The 6,776-nt window shown below is 44.0% G+C and overlaps 1 long non-coding RNA gene across 1 annotated transcript; it reads left to right on the top strand.

The window, feature by feature from the left end:
* Positions 1 to 678: 678 nt before the first annotated feature.
* LOC122433125 lies at positions 679 to 6,488 on the top strand. Its single transcript, XR_006267032.1, has 3 exons — positions 679 to 722; positions 4,231 to 4,369; positions 6,250 to 6,488. It is a non-coding gene; the product is annotated as an uncharacterized LOC122433125 (long non-coding RNA).
* Positions 6,489 to 6,776: the final 288 nt, after the last annotated feature.

The following is a 6,776-nucleotide window of genomic DNA, read 5'->3' as shown; positions in this document are numbered from 1 at the left end:
AGACAGGACTCAGCGAGTGAACAATTCTTTTCTCTGCTTACCACATCCTTTCCCAATCATCTCTGCTTAGTCTTCTAGGTTTTATTCAAATACTGTGTAATCCCTGAAACATTTCCCAGTCACCACAATTCAGAGTTATTTGTTTTTCTAAATTCCTGTATCTTTTTGTTTTGTATTCGGTTGACCAAAAACTTTGTTCAGATTTTTCCGTAAGATCTTATGGAAAAACTTGAACAAACTTTTTGGCCAACCAAATATTATTTTGTTTTGTTAATCATATAATAGGCACATGTATTTCCTCCCTTATACAATGAAGAGAACAGCAATCCATATCTTATATTACTCTCTCTCTCTCCCATAACATAATAGACCCTCAACAATTTCTTGTTGAGTGAGTGAACTGAAAAGAAATGATAATAATGCTTTATGCTGGTTTTAAAAATTCAACTTTTTAGAATTCAATCACTTGACAATTTTTGTGTTGGGTTGATCATTTGACCATTTTTCTGTTTTCTCCTCATCCGTGCTTACAGGCGTTCATGCTAAGTTGCTTCAGTCATGTCCAACTCTTTGCGACCCTTTGGACTATATAGACCACCAGGCTCCACTGTCCATCGGATTCTCCAGGCAAGAATACTGGAGTGGGTTTCCATGCCCTCCTCCAGGGGAGCTTCCTGACCCAGGGATCGAACCTGCATCTCTTATGTCTCCGGCATTGGCAGGTGGGTTCTTTACCACTAGCACCACCTGGGAAGCCCATTCTCTTCATAATCAGGCAATGAAAATGTCTTTCATGACCTGAAGGTTGACAAGCCTATAAAATTCTAGTTTATTTAAATCAACCTCTTGGTTTGACCTTAGCATAACTTTCTGACAACATGGTACAGAATATGTAGGACACTAAGTTTCCCTTCCAAGAAAACTGTTTAACAGTTTTAATCATTATTATTACATGTGAAACAGATCGCCAGTCCAGGCTGGATGCATGAGACAGGGTGCTCGGGGCTGGTGCACTGGGATGACCCTGAGGGATGGGATGGGGAGGGAGGGGGCAGAGGGGATCAGGATGGTGAACACATGTACACCCGTGGCTGATTCATGTCAATGTATGGCAAAACCACTAAAATATTGTAAAGTAATTAGCCTCCAATTAAAATAAATAAATCCTTTAAAAAAGCTAATTGCAGTTGCCAGAAGAACCCTCAGGAAAATCTGAGGTCGGGGTTCGGGATTAAACAGTTCTTAGAGTTTATCAAGTGCTTTCACATACATTGATGAGAGCCCCTGGTGCAAGATGGGTTCGGGAATTTTGTGCAGGATGTTTGTTGGAAATGTAGGGCATTTCCAGGAGGAGAGCCTGGCAGGGGAGAAGTTGGGTTGCAGTGCAGTTATGACCAAGCCCTGATCCCAGGAGGATCCCTGGGGCTGGCATCACCCTGTTCACGCCAGGAGGGACCCAGATCTTTGTACCCCTGGACTGATAGGTGATGCACTGCCCTGGGAAGCAGTCACCTCGGGCAAGGTGGCACTCTTCAGTAGAGGCAATTCTCAAAGAGGGGTGAGGCGATCTCTCAGTGGACAACCTCTGCATTGGGAGGAATAAATCCTTCATTCCCTAAGGAGAGATTTTGGGCAATGAAGTCCAGTATCCACAACTAGCTCTAAATACCAATGCATCTCATGTTCTTTCCATTAAGTACTAAAGTTTGGTGTGGTTTGCTAAGCACACCTTTATTCTAGATGGCAAGGAAGTGTTTATACTCCCACATTTCTCTCGTACATTATTCCTGTCTGAATTCTTGATACGAGTCCAAAATATGTGTCATAGTGCTTTCCCCTAACTCCAACGATTTTTGATTCTTGAAGCAAATGAAATGTGTGTTTGTATCTCTTCCTTTATGCCCATGGTCTTACTGCAACAAGAAAGATAAATGAAAAGACATATTTGGAAAGTAATGAGATCTATAATTATTTTTTTATTCTAATACTTCCATAAAATTAACCACTGGTTTTTCTGTCAAGTTTGTCCCTTAGAACATGCATATATTTAGTGTTTTTATTCCTAAATATTTACAGCTGCATTGTTTACATACATTTGTGTACAAATTTGTGTTATGAAGATGATCTTACTGTGCATACTCTGCAGCCAGGAGATGCTGCCTCTTCGTGAACTCACTACTTGGAAGACTTCTGGAGAGGCAGCACATGAGAGGCCAAGAGCATAGGTTTGGGATTAAACAGGACTGCCAAGATGAATGGAATGCAGAATTTAAAAGCACGGATCCTAGAGTCAGACTGCCTAGGTTCAGCTCTACCAACTATGTGCTGTGTGATCTTGCATATATCTCTTAATCTGTTTATGTCTTGGTTTCCTTAAATACAAAGGAGAAATTAATCATGGAATTCTTGTGAAAAATAAAAAGCACACAATGCCTTTAGAGCAAGGTCTCACCGCACTTAAACTGTAATCAATTGTTGCTTGTTGTTGCAACTGTTATTAAAATCTTCACGTTCCCAGCTTTAAAAAAAAAAAGGTGAGATATTTCCAGACTCACACTGTAGAGCCTTCATTTTATTCTACTTAGGGATGCATCTAAGGCAATATTATATTCATAAAATATTCTGAAAAGCCCGCAAATACTTGGCAAAATTGAACAAACAGGATAACTGAGGGTCTGCATGGACTTATTTGCCCCTTGGGACTAACTCACTAGTTTTGCTCTCTTTGCTTTAGAGTGCTTTCACATACATTGATTAGACATTTTATCAATGATTCTGCAAAGCAGCCTAAGATGATGACTGTCTCTAAATTTAAATATACAAAGTATAATCCAGAGAAGTTAAGTGGTCTTTTCAACATCACACAGTTAAGCAATGAGAAGCGTGACTCCTTAGCTTCCCTGTTCTCAGCACACAGACAGGTCTGACATCACAGCTGCAGATGTCAACTGTGACATTGCCACCCACTGCAAGACCCTCACAGGTCATCTGTGGCTGGAAACAACACGTGAGGCTTGCAAATGATGGAACTTGCAACCCTTCCTTTTATATTTAAGGAAGGGTTTTCTGCATAAATATCTATCTCTTGCTCATATTTGTGTTCAGAAATGCTTTCTCTAGTAGAAATGGCTCCAGTGGGAAGAAAAATGTTTAGGGCTTTGATAAGCCTAAGGGGGTGTGTCTGGCATGTGAATGTTATTTATCTGGTGAGTCTTGGTGGCAAGCTGCACTGCATCACCCTGCCTCTAAGATCTAGAACCATGCTTCCCCCTTTACATTTGCCTCTACAGACAACACTTGAATTTTGACATCACCTCTAGAACTCTTTTTAAAGACAGAGTTAACCACACATCAATTCCCTAAAATGACTAACTAGCTGCTTACAGGCTAATCAAGCCCAGACTCTTTTCTCCTTTCCTCCATCTACCATACCTAGTCACTTTTCTTCTTTTGTGCCTAATTCTGTGTCAGGACAGCATTTCATCAATAAGGCCTTTGTAAAGCATAGAGGACTAAACTCAGAACAACAACGTGAATATTGATGTCGGGGGAGTTTGTAATTTCCTCGGTTCTGTCTAATTGCAACCAAAATTTGAAGCGGTGGAACAGCATTATAGCCCTTGAATGGAGTTTTATTTAGAAAGAAAGGGAAAATACATCCTCGAGGCATGAGAGCAGGCCAACCCAAAAAGACAGAAGAGAAGAGAAGCCCCCCACCCAATTTTGGCCCCTCTTTTTCTATGTTTTTTTCTCCTCCCCTGGGCCTGCACTATGTAAACTGGGCCAGCCAGGAGGGCTGCTTGTTTCACCTGAGGTCCTCACTCTGGTCCTCAGACCTTCCTTTGTTCTATTTTCACAGGCTTTTCCCTTCCTTGTCTTTTAGCCACCGCCATTCTGGACTGCTTTTTCCTATTCTGACTACCTAACATTTACTTATTAGTGATTGCAGAATTGTGCCTACATACAGAGACCTGCATTTCAACATGACCAGGTATTAGGAAAGACTGGTAGAGCATCCGCCCCCAATGGCACTGCACCATCACTAAAAATACGTTGATATTTTGGTCCTATTCTGCACACAACAGGACTTTTAAGGAACAATAAGATGGAAAAGAAAAACCAACGTCAAGCCAACAAACTTCTATTTGTCACTAAAAGCCATGAAACATACAGTATACGTTAGGGTAACGAGAAGATCTCAAATCTTTCTAAAGATTCTTCTTTTAGCAGGGGATGCCCACTTCTTGCTTACATAAGACTGAAAATAAATCATATAGGACCACAGTGTTGCTAGAACAGAAAGAAGCTGATTTTTCAACAAGCTGATTCCAGAATATAATCAAATGAATCGGAGGAGTCACCTAGAAAGGTAAACAATGGATGAACAATAGTTTCACTCATACTTAGTGAAACTTATTTCAAAAACTACACATAAAAAATGAATCTCTCCAATGGGTAAATAAGTAAAGAAAATATGGTATATATAAGCCATGCATATATACAATGGAATACTATCCAGCCAAAAAAGCAAGGAAACCTGTCATTTGTGACAATATGGATGGGCCTTGAGGACGTTACCCTAGGAAAATAAGCCAGACAGACAAAGATAAATACTGGCTGCTCTCACCCATTTGTGGAATCTAAAAAAAAAAGGGAAGAAAAAACACTTGAAGCAGGAGATAGATGGGCCCCAGGCTAGGCATTTACAACTGGTTTCCCATTTACATTTCTCGGGGCAAGAAAAAGGTGGGCTTCAGGCTGGACACTTACAACTAGCCTCCTGTTTGCATTTCCTAAAACAGGAGATAGGTAGCTCCAGGTTAGATATATGCAGCCAACCTACTATTTGCTCTCCGAAATGGAAGTCACAGCTGAAACAGGGCAACCAGTCAGGCTTTGTCTGCTGTGGACCCCTGAAGAGGACAGTCACGGCAGGGACAGAGAAGACTGAGCCCTGTCTGACTAGAGGACCAGGAGGTCACTCACTTCCCATCCTTGGGACAGAGGAGACATTGCACACACAGGCTCCCTGGTGGTGAAAAACGAGGGGGCACCACCCCAGAGCAGGTGATGCCCCCCATAGACCTCCGGGCTGGAATCCATCTTGGGGAAAAAAAAATGGGCCTGCATGTCAGGGAGGGTCCTAGCGTAGGTCAGGTCTGGAAAAAGAAACCAGGTAATTGCCTGAGGGTAAACAAAGACCCAGACGAAGTGCCCCATATAAATGACGGAACCGCCTCTTTCGCGCACCCCTCCTCTCCAGGAGGGACGCCCACACCCTTTCCCTCTGCGTGTGCATCGCCGCCCTACTTCTGCCCTAAGTAAGCAAGCCATTTCTCTGCATGCTCCCCCACTTGTGGGTCTGCTGTGTCTCTAATAAAAAACTTCACACCTGCATTTACAGCTTTTAACTCTGCGAGAGATACATTTCTCACTGAGGGCAAAGGTCCAGGGAAAATAGCTTCTAGCCTCTAGCCCTGTCTGGTCTGGTGGCTAGGATTCCCGCTTCTCATCCAGGCGCCCCAGGTTCAATTCCAGGGCAGGGATTTAAGGTCTTGCTTCATGCCACTGCGCACTGCTGCCTCTCTGGGGAACAAACTGAACTCAGAGATACACAGAACAGACCGGTGGTTGCCAGAGGCGGGTGAAACGGGAGAAGGGAGTCAAAAGGTACAAATTTTCAGTTGTAAAATAGGGAGGCAGACAGAAAGACGGGGCTGTGGGCAGGGCAGAATAAGGATGGTGGTCCCAGTGGGAGGAGGAGAGAGTGAGAAGAGGGAGTGTAGTGCTGATACTTGCAGTACCCCGGGTAAATCAGAAAGCTAGCGGAAACGCGCCGCCCAGCCCGGGAGCTCAGCCCAGGGCTCAGCGCGTTTCCGCCCAGCCCGGGAGCTCAGCCCAGGGCTCATGATGACCTGGGGGGTGGGGTGCGGAGCGGGAGGGAGGCTCAGCAGGGAGGGATAGACACACACTTCCCACTGAGGCATGGTCGCATCGCAGAGACCAACAATTATTCTCCAGTTTAACATTTTAAAATAATTTTTTGAAGATCTCATGACAAGGAAACAGTTGTAGCTATGTATGGTGATGGATGCTAAATACACTTACTGTGGTGATTATTTCTCAGTATACACACCTATAAGAAGTGTTACTCTGTACCCCTGAAACTAATAAATGGTTTGACATATATGTCACTTGTATCCCACTAGAAAAGAATGAGTCTTGCCTGATCCGTCTTCTCTACTGCAGGGATACCTGCCCAGGACATTTTATAACTCCTGTCTGTGACTCTCTTCAAAGCAAGTCACAGTAACTGCCAATTACCGAGCTCTTGGAATATTGCATGAACCATACAAATCATTTAAGACGTTTCATCTAACATGATCCTTCACAACAGCAGCATGAGGTGGTCCAGATGGGAAAAATCCCAGAGATTACGAAACCTAAAATGCCGAGTGGTCCCAAGTCAGGGGCTGGCAGGTAAGGAAGCGGGTATTTGACCTTTCTCCTTCCGAGTCACTTCACTGTGCAGTCACACAGGGCCGTCACAGCCGGTCAGATCCATGACTTTGCACTGTGACGGTGAGAGACGGAATAGTCCTCCCTCCTGCCACATCAGAGGATGCCCCGCAGTCAGCAATCGCAGCCCTTCATTCAACACGAGCCGATCAGCCCCGAGGAAATGCAGGGCTGAAAAGAAAACCTGTAATCCAGCAGCTGGCAGGGGCCCCCCGGTGCCTCAGCGGGTAGAGAATCCGCCTGCGATGCAGGAGACC

The sequence above is a fragment of the Cervus canadensis genome, chromosome 32 (genome assembly GCF_019320065.1).
Source record: "Cervus canadensis isolate Bull #8, Minnesota chromosome 32, ASM1932006v1, whole genome shotgun sequence".
NCBI lineage: Eukaryota > Metazoa > Chordata > Mammalia > Artiodactyla > Cervidae > Cervus > Cervus canadensis.
Note: the sequence above shows the minus strand (reverse complement) of the source record. Positions and strands in the feature narration are given on the sequence as shown.